The sequence below is a fragment of the Ovis canadensis genome, chromosome 7, assembly GCF_042477335.2.
Source record: "Ovis canadensis isolate MfBH-ARS-UI-01 breed Bighorn chromosome 7, ARS-UI_OviCan_v2, whole genome shotgun sequence".
Classification (NCBI taxonomy): Eukaryota; Metazoa; Chordata; class Mammalia; order Artiodactyla; family Bovidae; genus Ovis; species Ovis canadensis.
Genome location: NC_091251.1, coordinates 44,783,256 through 44,796,885, shown reverse-complemented (window position 1 = coordinate 44,796,885; position 13,630 = coordinate 44,783,256).

Below are 13,630 nucleotides of genomic sequence, written 5' to 3'. Positions count from 1 at the left end.
TATAAGATCTATCTCATTTATTTTTAACTGACATTTCATTACGTAGCATAGGTATAACATCCATTCCCTTGCTGGTATACATTTGGCACTATTTCCAACTCATTGCACTTACAAACAACTGTATGATCAAGGATGCTTCCTAAGGTATTGTAATGGATGTCTTTTTTTGAAGAATTTCTTTTCAGTGGTTGGCTTTATGCACATATGAAGGTATCTCTGAAGGTTAGATTTCTGGAAATAGAAATGTTTAAATGTCATATACATTTTAATTTTTAATTGGCCTTGCCAAATTATCTTGCTGAAAAGATTGTATTAACTAACTCTACAATCAATAGTATAAACATGTTATCATAAGAAAAATTTCCTTTTCAGATTTAGAATGAGGGCTTTCTCCCAGATTCCTGCTGATTAGTGTGATTTGGAGATCACCAAGATAATAACAGAAACAAAAGCAACTCAGAAACCATTATCAGGTTCCTTGAATCAAGATGAAATTACAGTAAACTCAAATGTTAAGAATGAAGCTCTGTTCTGGGAATAACTAAGAATTGTTAACTTTTGAGGAATTATAACACAATAATCAGCACTTGTTCTACCAATCATGATTTAATGTTTCTTAAATGATTCAGTAGATATTTTTATTTTATTTTATAATGTCTCAAAGGAATATGTAGCTATTTGCATTTCCTCATTGTGTGTGTTTTGGATAAATGGGCAGAATCTATTACCCTGATGATTGAAAGCAGCTGAGTAATTTTGCAGCAAAGTCATCACTGCCGCTAGAATAAAGCAGTCACAAGAAGTCTGGGACAACCCTGGTAAGGGACCTGTACATCAACTTCCTATTCTAGCACCTCTCCATTTAGAAAGCACAGCATTTCTCTGCTCTTGATCATGGCCAGACTGCCTCAGAGTGCTCACAGTCTGCTTTATGTGCCTTTCTTCACCTCCTATTCACTTTTTTTTCAACTGTGGTATTGGAGAAGACTCCTGAGAGTCCCTTGGACTGCAAGGAGATCCGACCAGTCAATCCTAACGGAAATCAGTCCTGAATATTCACTGGAAGGACTGATGCTAAAGCTAAAGCTCCAATACCATGGCCAGCTGATGCAAAGAACTGGCTCATTGGAAAAGACCCTGATGCTGGGAGAGACTGAAGGCAGGAGGAGAAGGGGATGACAGAGGACGAGATGGTTGGATAGCATCGCTGACTCAATGGATATGAATTTGAACAAACTCCAGAAAATGGTTAAGGACAGGGAACTCTGGCTTGCTGTGGTCCATGGGGTCCCAAAGAGTGGGACACTACCAAACAGCAACAACAATTCACTTTTTACATTTTTAAAATGCAAATATGCAATGAATTAAACACATAACACTAATAAAACAAACACCCTGCTGCCTATTCTTCAGATTTAGAAAAATCTATCATTTTGCTTAATTTGCTTCAGAAAGAAATGTTATTGTTGAGTCCAATTCTCATTCTGTTCCTCCCTCTCCCTCCGAAGAGGTAACTTCCATCCTGAAGTTGGTATGGTATCTTTGCCACCCATGTTTAATACTTTCACAGCCTATGTCCATTTGCAATAGATGTCATTATTTTGTGCATTTTTTTAATTTGCAAAAATAGAATCAAACTACAGATTTCTGAAAGCTGGTATTTTCACTCAAAAAATTTTTTTCACTCAAAAAATTTTTCAGATAACTTTTTCAGCCTTGATATATTAACTGTTGAATTATATTCAAAAGTATGATTATTCAGTTCAATTCAGTTGCTCAGTTGTGTCCGACTCTGTGACCCCATGAACTGCAGCACGCCAGGCCTCCCTGTCCATCACCAGCTCCCAGAGTTCACCCAAACTCATGTCCATTGAATCAGTGATGCCATCCAACCATCTCATCCTCTGTCGTCCCCTTCTCCTCCTGCCCTCAAACTTTCCCAGCATCAGGGTCTCTTCAAATGAGTCTGTTCTTCCCATCAGGTGGCCAGAGTATTGGAGTTTCAGCTTCAGCATCAGTCCTTCCAATGAATACCCAGGACTGATCTCCTTTAGGATGGACTGGTTGGATCTCCCTGCAGTCCAAGGGACTCTCAAGAGTCTTCTCCAACACCACAGTTCAAAAACATCAATTCTTCAGTGCTCAGCTTTCTTTATGGTCCAACTCTCACATCCATACATGACTACTAGAAAAACCATAGCCTTGAATAGACAGACCTTTGTTGATAAAGTAATGTCTCTGATTTTTAGTATGTTGTCTAGGTTGGTCATAACTTTCCTTCCAAGGAGTAAGCGTCTTTTAATTTCATGGCTACAATCACTATCTGCAGTGATTTTGGAGCCCCCAAAAATAAAGTCTGACACTGTTTCCACTGTTTCCCCATCTATTTGCCATGAAGTGATGGGACTGGGTGCCATGATCTTCATTTTCTGAATGTTGAATTTAAGCCAACTTTTTCACTCTCCTCTTTCACTTTCAAGTATTTAATTATTGTCTACTGGTTCACATCTAGTTGGCTTCCAAAATTTATAAGCCTTGTAGATTTTATTGCTATTTTGAATGAGTTCGAACACTTTTTTAATTGATACTCATTAATTTATAGGAGTGACATTAACCTCTCGGTGGTAGTTGTTTATAGGTTCTCTTGAATTTTGAATGTAAACTCTTATAATGTCTTCAAATTATATAATTATTTCTTCCATATCAACCTTTATATCTCTTTTCTTTTTTTCTTCTCACTACACTGTCTTGAACCCCCAATAAAATCTTGAATAGTAGTACTGATAACAAGTACTTTGGTCATATTACTAACTTTAAAGAGAATGTGTCTAACATTCGCACATTAGATATGAGGTTTGTTAGAGGTTCTTAGTAATGATTCAGTGTCTTTTAAGCGTATGGATTAAGATTGCCTTTGGTAGTATAGCCATTGTAATAGTATTGTTGCTTCCAGTCCATGAATAAGCTACATGTTTCCATCCATTTGCATCATCTTCAGCTTCTTTCCTCAGTGTCTTGTAGTTTTCCAAGTATACGTGTTTTACCTCCTTTGTTAGGTATATTCCTAGATATTTTATTCTTTTTGATGCATTGTAAATTTTATTGTTTTCTTAATTTCTCTTTCTGATAATTTGTCATTACTGTATAGAAATGCAACAGATTTATGAATATTAATTTTGTATTCTGCAACTTTAATATAGTCACCAGTGAGCTCCAGGAAAAAAAAATGATTTATAGGTTTCTTCTGATTACCTATTCCTTGAGTCAAGGTCAATAAATTATGTTTTCCTATGAAAGCATGCATACTATCTACATTTTCAAATTTTTGGCATTAAGGGTAGTCAGTCTCACTGTTAGTTTCAACCTATATGCTATGTATAGTATGTTCAACTTTTCTTTTTATTTAATCCCTTATTTTTTATTGAAGTATAGTTGATTTACAGTATTATAATATTTCATGTGTACAGCACAGAGATCCACTATTTTCATATATCATACTCCATTAAAAGTTATTACAAAATAAGAGCTATAATCCTCTGTGCTATACAATATATCCTTGTTGCCTATCTATGTATACGTAGTAGTTTGTATCTCTTAATTCCATAGCCCTAACTTGCCTCTACCCTCTTTCCTGTCTGCCCAAGTAACCATTAGTTTGTCTTCTATTCTGTGATTTTGTTTCCATTTTGCAATATACATTTGTTTGTTTTAGTTTTTAGATTCCACATTTAAGTGATATCATACAATATTTGTCTTCCTTTGTCTTATTTAACTAAGCATAATATTCTATAGGTCCATTAAAAATTGCCACAAATGGCAGAATTTCATTCTTTTGTATGGCTGAGTAGTACTTCATTATGTGTATACACAATACACACACATACCCCACTCTGAGGCAATACCTCATTGTAGTTTCGATTTGCATTTCTTTAAAAATTAGCAATGTTGAGCATTTTTTCTTTCCTGTTATCCATCTTTGTGTCTTCTTTGAAAAAAATGTCTATTCAGACTTTCTGTCCATGTTTTGATTGGGTCATTTATTAATTTTATATTGAGTTGTACATGCTATTAATATTTAAGTATTTGATATTAATCCCTTGCCAGTCATATCATTTGCAAATATTTTCTCCCATTCAGCAGATTATCTTTTGGTTGATGGTTTCCTTTGCTGTGCAGAAGCTTTTAAGTATAAATAGGTTCCATTTATTTATTTTTGCTTTTCTGTAACTATAAAAGACCTCCCAGCTAACAAAAGTCCAAGACCAGACAGATTCACAGGGAAATTCTATAAAACACATAAAGAAGAGTTAATAGCTTTCCTCAAACTTTTCCAAAAAAGTAAAGAGGATGAAACACCCAAATTCATTCTATGAAGCCACCATTACCCTACCAGACAAAGACACTACAAAAATGAAAATTAAGGCCAACAACTTCAGTGAATATAGATGCAAAGATCATAAAAAAAACCATTAGGTTGAATCCAACAATATGTAAAAGTATTATGCACCATGATCAAGTGGGATTTATTCCAGAGATTCAAAGATAGTTCTATATTCACAAATCAATCAATGTGATACACCACATTAGCAAAAAGGATAAAAATTATATGATCATGTCAGTAGACACAGAAAAACTTTTAACAAAATTCAAGATGCATTTGTGACAAAAAAAATCTCATCAACATGGGTACGGAGGAAACATATCTCAACATAATAAAGGGCAATTTAAAAATGTCTACAGCTAAGATCATATTCAGTGGTGAAAGCTGAAAGCCTTTCCTCTAAATTTGGAATAAGACTCACTGCTTCTATTTAATATGGTATTCCTAGCCAGAAAAAATCAGACAATAAAGAGAAAAAGAAAGTATCCAGATTGGAAGAGAAGTAAAACTGTCACTATTTGCAGATGACATGATACTTTACATAGAACCCTAAGGCTCCACCAAAAAACTATTAAAACTGATAAATGAATTTGGTAAATTTGTAAGATACAAGATTAATATATGTAAACATGTTTCTTTTCTTTACACAAATAATAACTATCAGAAATAAAAATTAAAGAAATCCCATCTAGAATTTCACCCAAAGAATAAGATACTTGGGAATAAATTTAACTAAGAGATAAAAGACCTATACTCTGATAACTAAAGAACACTGATAACTGAAGAACACTGATTAAGTAAACTGAAGATAATACAAAAAAAAAAGATATCCCATGCTCTTGGATTAGAAGAATTAATAATGTTAAAATGGCCATAGTAGTCAAAGCAATCTCTGTCTTTTAAAGGATTTTCATTGCCAGGCCATTCATAGTAGTGATAACTGATATATTTTTACTTATACCATTATGGCTTGTGTTTATGTTATAGTACTTTGCTGCCTGTTTCTTCCCATTCTATTGAGATATTTTTGTGTACGATTAAGGTTACCTTCATCATGAAATGAGTATCACAATAAGTTTAGTGAACATCCATTAACTCATACAGATACAAAATTTTTTTAATAGAAAAATTTTTTTTCCTGTAATGAGAATTCTTAGGATTTACTCTCTTAATAGCATTCATGTATAACATACAGCAATATTTATTATATTAATCATGGTGTTGGCTGCATTCCTGGTACTTATTTGTCTTACAACTGGAAGTTTGTAACTTTTGACAGCCTACATTCAGTTTTTCCAACTCATTATCCCCGGTAACCACAAATTTGATCTCTTTTTCTACGAGTTTGTTTTTGAAGTGTAATTGACCTACAATACTGTGTTAATTCCTGTTAACTACGTTAACGATTTGATATTTCTGTATTGTTCAAAATGATCACCCACAATAAGTCCAGCGACATATGTAACCATACAAAGGTCACGTAGTCACTGACTGTACCCCACACTGTATCTTTCAGGCTTAAGATTCATTATTTTATAACTAGAAACTTGTGCCTCTCTATCACTTATTTCTTCCCTCCCCCCACCAACTTCCCTTCTGGCAACCACCTGTTGTTCTCTGTATCTGTAACTCTGTTCCCATTTTGTTTTGTTTGTCCATTTGTTTTTTTAGTTTCCATATATAAGTGAAATCATATGATATTTCTCTTTTTCTCTCTGATCTAATATCTTCTAGATCCATCCCTGATTTTGCCAATGCAAGATTTCACTCTCTTTTTTGCCGAGTAATACTCCATTGATAGAGGCCAAGATGGTTGGATGGCATCACCGACTCAATGGACATGAGTTTGAGCAAACTCTGGGAGATGGTGAAGAACAGGGAAGCCTGGCATACAGCAGTCCATGGAGTTGCAAAGACTCAGACACAACTGAGCAACTGAACAACAAAACTATTCCATTGTACTTATAACACTGCATTTCCTTTATCCATTGATGATGGGCACTTAGAATGTTTCCGTATCTTGGCTATTGTAAATAAAGCTAAAGTAAACATAGGGATGCATGTATATGTTCTAAGTTAGTGTTTTTATTTTCTTTGGAAACATACCCAGAATTTGAATTGCTGGATAGTATGGCAGTTCTAGAGAAGGCAATGGCAACCAACTCCAGTACTCTTGCCTGGAAAATCCCATGGATGGAGGAGCCTGGTAGGCTGCAATCCATGGGGTCGCTAGGAATCGGACATGACTTAGCGACTTCACTTTCACTTTTCCTTTTCATGCATTGGAGAAGGAAATGGCAACCCACTCCAGTGTTCTTGCCTGGAGAATCCCAGGGACAGGGGAGGTTGGTGGGCTGCTATCTCTGGGATCGCACAGAGTCAGACACGACTGAAGCGACTTAGCAGCAGCAGCAGCAACAGCAGCATGGTAGTTCTATTTTTAGTTTTTTTGAGGACTCTCCATATTGTTTTTTATAGTAGCTGCACCAGTTTGAGGGATTTTGCATCTACGTTCATCAGTGGTATTGACCAGTGATTTACATTTTGGTGATATCTTTGTCCAGTTTGGGTGTTAGGTTGACACTGGCCTCATAGGAGTTCAAAAGCATTCTTTCCTCTTCAATTTTTTTAAACTAGTGTGAGGAGGGTAGGTGTTAATTCTTCTTTAAGTGTTTGGTAGGATTCACTCGAGAAGCCATCTGGTTCTGGACTTTTGTTTGCTGGAGTTATTTTTTTTAATTACTAATTCAGTTTCATTACTAGTTATTGGTCTGTTCTTGTTATCTATTTCTTCCTGGTTCAGGCTTGGATCATTGTACCTTTCTAAGAATTTGTCCATTTCTCCTAGATTTTCTATTTTATGGACATGTAATTGCTTAACTCTTGAGAGTCCCTTGGACTGCAGGGAGATCCAACCAGTCCATTCTAAAGGAGATCAGTCCTGGGTGTTCTTTGGAAGGAATGATGCTAAAGCTGAAACTCCAGTACTTTGGCCACCTCATACGAAGAGTTGACTCATTGGGAAAGACTCTGATGCTGGGAGGAGTTGGGGGCAGGACAGGCAGGGGACAACAGAGGATGAGATGACTGGATGGCATCAGTGACTCAATGGACATGACTCTGAATGAACTCTGGGAGTTGGTTATGAACAGGGAGGCCTGGCGTGCTGCAGTTCATGGGGTCACAAAGAGTCGGACACGACTGAGCAACTGAACTGAACTGAACTGAATTGCTTATAGTAATCTCTTTTGATCCTTTATATTTCTGAACTATTGGTTATAACTTCTCTTTTCATTTCTGATTTCATTGGTTAGGACCCTCTCTCTTTTTCTCTATGTGCCTGGCTGACAGTTTATCAATTTTGTTTATCTTTTCAAAGAACCAGCTTTTAGTTTCATTGATCTTTTCTATTGTTTTTAATCTGTTTCATTTGTTTCTCCTCAGATCTTTATTTCTTTCCTTCTACTAACTTTGGATTTTGTTTGTTTTTCTTTTATCATTTCCTTTAGGTACAAGGTTAGGTTATTTGAGATTTTTCTTATTTCCTGAGGCTTGTATCACTGTAAACTTCCCTCCTAGGCTTGTTTTTGCTCACCCCATAGATTTTGGATGGTTGTATTTTCATTTTCATTTGTCTCCAGGTATTTTTTATTTCTCCTTTGGTTTCTTCAGTGATCCATGGTTGTTAGAAATATACTGTTTAGTCTTCATGTTTTTGTGGGTTTTTGCAGTTTTTTTTTTTCTTGTAGTTTACTTCTAGTTTCATAGTTTTGTGGTTGGGAAGGATGCTCAAAATGATTTCAGTTGTCTCAAATTTACTGAAACATTTTTTTGTGGCCTAGCATGATTTATCTTGGAGAATTTCCCATGTGCACTTGAAAAGAATGTATATTCTACTTGCTTTGGGATTGAATTGTCCTATAGAGGTCTCTTAAATTCATCTGGTTTAATATGCCATTTAAGGCCAATATTTCCTTAGATTCTGTCTGGATGATTGTTAATTGATATAAGTGAACTGTACCATTATTGTGTTACTGTCAGTTTCTCCCTTATGTCTGTTAATTTTGCTTGATATATTTAGGTGCTCCTATGTTGGGTGCATATATATTTACAATTGTTATATCTTGTTGAATTAGTCCCTGATCATTATGTAATGTTTTTCTCTGTTTCTGGTTAGTGTCTTTGTTTAAAGTATATTTTGTCTGATATAAGTATTGCTACCTCAGCTTTCTTTTCATTTAAATTTGCATAGAATACTTTTTTCTGTCACCATACTTTCAGTCTGTATGTCTCTTGTAGGAAGCATATACATGAGTCTGGTTTTTGTATCCATCAGCCATTCTTTGTCTTTCAGTTGGAGCATTTAATCCATTTTGTGTTTAATGATTGATCGATTTGTTCTTATTGCCATACTGTTAATTGTTTTGGTATTGTTTTATAGTTCTTTTTTATTCTTTTTCATTTACTTTCCTCCCTTGTTATTTGATAATTATCCTCAGTATTATGTTTGGATTCCTTTCTCGTTGTGTGTGTATCAATTATAGATTTTTCACTTGAGTTTACAATGGAGTTTATATATAGCGATTCATGTATTACACATGATTATTTTAAGTTGCTGATCTCTTAAGTTCAAACACATTTTAACAACCCTACATTTTTCTTCCTCTTCCAACATTTACTGTTTTGATATATTTTATGTCTTCTTTTGTTTATCTCTTAACTTATTGTGGATATAGATGATTTTAAAATGATGGTAATTATTATATCCACCTCCCAAGGTTTTTGTGATGATTAAATGAGCTAACAATCAAAAAGTTCATAAAACAATGTCTAGCCCTTAGTGAGCTTTCAATAAAATTATCTACTTTTGTTAATTACAGTAAAGCATTGGGCACTGGAAAGGACTTGGAAACCCAGTCTTCAATTCAGATAATGTAGACTTTATCCATGGTTATCCATGGCTTCATTCATAAACTAGATGGAGAGAGGATGACAAGAATAAATGAGGAAGTTCATTCTCATCAGACTCTGCCACTGAATCCCCTGCATCAGGGCATCTGAATGTTGCTCAAGAAACCGGAAAGCATGGTGATTTGAGAAGGGATATTAAGTGTTATTGACATGATGGAGTCCAGAGGAGACCTCACCTTCAGAAAGATGAATAAGATAAGGAGTGTGCTATTCTATCAACCAGGTTGTCAGCAGGATTCTTATAGTCCCAGTCAGCTCTTCTTTGAGATATTTATGTTTCTTTCTATGTTTGACCATAATGGACAATTAGAAGAGATTATCCTAGGGTTTGAGATGAAGCCATAATGTAAACAAGCTATGTAGTTCTCTCAGAATATTTATAAATGTTACTCTTTACATTGGAAGACCTTTAGGGAATGACTCTTGGTTTATTGGGGGCAGCAGGGCTTCTCTATACCATTTCTGAAACTTGTAATTCTTTGCTCTTCTAATGAAGGTGGCAGTGATAGGTACCCAAGGCATGATGGAAAGGAGTCATGGACTTCAGGTTGGAAAGCCTGAGTTCCAAATCTGGCTGCTACAGTGGCTTCAAGGTCACTTAATTTCTCTAGGTGTCAGTTTCCACACATGCCAAATGTGGAGTCAGATTAAATACTTGCTAATGGTGCTTGCCGCTGTAATATTTTACCACTGTTTCTGTAATTCTTCCATGGTTGGACCTGGGTTCGATCCCTGGGTCAGGAAGATCCCCTGGGGAAGGGAAACACTACCCACCCTAGTGTTCTTGCCTGGAAAATTCCATGGACAGAGGAGCCTGGTGGGCTAGAGTCCATGGGGTTTGCAAAGACTCAGATATGACTGAGTGACTTTCAGTCACTCACTCACTTTGTATAATATGCCACAATATCTGGGGAGCTCATTCATCATTAATTTATTCACATATTGATCTGTTCCTTTATTTAATATTTATGTTTAATATTTTTGCTTAAGTTACAAAAATGTTCCTTATACACAAAAAAATTACAAATATGTATGTATCTACTACCCAGATTTAACAGATGTTAATACCTTGCTATATTTGATTCAGATTTTTTATTTAAATGCAATGAAACTTGATAGTTAATAAACTAACATTTCTTCCCTCCCCAGAAATAACTAGTCTTTAAACTAGTATATATTTTCATTATATAATATTGTTTTGGATTATCTTAATATATATAAGTAATATACTATAAATTTCCTTATTTTTGCTGAAATTTATATTTTCCAGGTTTTAGTTACATTACTGCCTATGGAATTACTTCTTCACTCATTTTAACAGTGGCTTAGCATTCCATTATATAAATATACCACAGTTTGTTTAGCCATTCACTGTTGATGGTATTTTAAATAGTTTCCAATACTTTGCTATTAAAAATAACATCACAACAACATACTATGTAGATGTCTCCTTGAGCACATGTGTAAGAGTTTACACAAGGTAATTACTTAGCAGCAAAATTACTTGGTGGCAGAGTGTTTATTTTCAGTTTTTCTAGATAATGCAAAATTGCTCTCCAAAGTGCTTGTAGATATTTATACTCTCACCAGGGCTATATGACATCTTGTTTCCCCACATCCTTGCCAACATGTGTTGTAAGACTTACATTTTTTCCAATCTGATGGGTATCAAATAATATTTTATTTATGTTTTCATATATTTATTGGCTATTCGGATTTCTTCTTTGTAAATTTTCTGTTCATATCCTTTGCTTATATTTTGTCTTTGTTATTATTGACTTGAAACATCAGTATTTATATATCAATTCGTTCAGAGGTTAAAGCGTCTGCCCACAATGCAGGAGACCCGGGTTCGATCCCTGGGTTGGGAAGATCCCCTGGAGAAGGAAATGGCAACCCACTCCAGTATTCTTGCCTAGAGAATCCCATGGGCGGAGGAGCCTGGTGGGCTACAGTCCACGCGGTCGCAAAGACTCGGACAGGACTGACTTCACTTCACTTCACTTCACTTCACTTCACTCTTATATAATATATATATCATTAATCGTATTCTGAATACTAGTTCCTTTTTGGTTTTAAGAGTAGGAAAGATCTTCTCCTAATTTGTGGCTTGTCTTTTAAATAAATGTCTGGTTTTTCACCCTAAGGTTTTTAACTTTATTATCGCTAAATTCATCCATTTTCCTTCAATGGTTGGTACTTGTGCCTTGTGTAAGAAATCCTTCCTTTCTCCAGGGTTACAAAGATATATTTTTTATGTACTTCTAAAAGTTTTACATTATTTTGTTTGAACACCTAAAATTTTAGTCCATGTGGGATTTATTCTTGCCTAGGAAGCTAATTTTAATTATTTTATTCTATGGAAATCATTAATTATCCTAGCATTATTTGTTAAATAGTTTATTCTTTCCCCATTGACTGGTATTGCCACCTCTGACATTCACAAAGTTTCTATATAGATGTCAGTCTATTCCATTGCTGTGCTGAGCTACCCCTGTTTTAATTACTGTAGTTTTACAGTAAGAATTGTTTTTATTCTTTTTCTTCAAAATTGTTCTCGCTATTCATCAAGAGTTTTATTATGCAATCAGCTTGTCAATTTCCACAAATAGTATCAAGATAGTGTTTGGAATTGCATTGAATTTGGAGATAGATCTGAGCAAAATTATTATCCTAAAGATATAAAAGCTTCCCTACTATGACTAGCATCTCTCTCTATTTAGAACTTTTTTTCTTGTTTTTAAAATGTTATAAGCTTTCCGTAAAGTTTTATCCATCTTATGTTAATATATTCTGTTTACCTTATAATTTTTGTTACTATTATACATGGGATCTTTTACTGAAACTACACTATTTTTTTTTCTAAAATTAAAATGTCCAATTTGCCGCTGTTAGAGGATATAACTGATTTTGTTTGCATATTAGTTTTTAATTTGCAAGTTTGTTGTTCTCTATCTATGCCAATGTTTTTGTCTATAAAATCGTTTGACTCTTCTACTTAGAAAATAATATCATCCGTCAATAATGAAAGTTTTTTTCCTTTCCATATCGTGTACTTCTCATTTTTAAATTTGTCTTTTACGCTGGTTGGGACCTCTCATATTGATACAATGTCAAGGAAACAGGGTGAGCAGCAGATACTTATCATTTTCTTGGTTCCAGTGGACCCTCTCCTATTGATCCATCCTTACGTGTGTGATTCACTGTAGTTTCTTGACTGAGAGTCTTAAAAAACTATAAGCCTATTATTTGTCCTGGTCCTTTCTCAACAGTTGTTCATGATAGAGAATGAGTTCTGCTGTAGGCATATATTTTACTTTTTAAGTTATGGAGTTATTTATCAACTAAGCAGTTGTTGACTTGGTTATTATATTAGTCATTTGAGGTAATTACTATCAGGACAGATGGGACTCCCACTATGATATCCATTATCACAGAGGAGATATTTTTCTGACTGATGTAGCTATGGATGAATGTAGATCACAAGCAACAGCAATCTGTTTTCTCCCCAAGTTCTAAGTATACCTCTGGATGGAAGATGAAAGTGACTGTTGTGTGAAGGGCTTAGCCTGGTAGACAACTGGCTGCCTTAGGCCCTCCCAGGCCATGAGGCTTCAGTTATTCTAGAGAGAAGTTTTCAGGGAGTGGTGGTGGTGTTGTATAGTTGCTAAGTAATGTCCAACTCTTTGATAACCCATGGTGTGATCATTTCTATAATGTATATTGAATCATAGAGCTAAGAAGTAAAGCCTTTCCAGAGATCTAGCATCTTGAGCAATGAGGTGTAGGAAAAAGAGTGTCTTGATTACAAATAAATTTAAATCCAACCTTTAAAAAAATTCCTGAACATAACTACCTGGCAAAAAAAAAAAAAGCAGAGGAGATGGGAGTCGGGCAGACCTGGACTTGGGTTAATGGTGCAGAAAAATAATTTTCTACAGTAAAACTTATACAATCATGAGGGCATATAGTATTAAACTGAAAATGATGCAGAAGACCTAGATGAAAGAAGAAGTTTATTATAAAACAATTTCACCTGTAATCCAGTTTGGGAGGAGTGAGTCCAGGAGTGGCAGTTTAAGGACTTTACAGTGAAGTAAATTCCAAAATCACTGCAGATGGTAACTGCAGCCATGAAATTAAAAGATGCTTACTCCTTGGAAGGAAAGTTACGACCAACCTAGATAGCATATTCAAAAGCAGAGACATTACTTTGCCAAAAAGGTCCATCTAGTCAAGGCTATAGTTTTTCCAGTGGTCATGTATGGATGTGAGAGT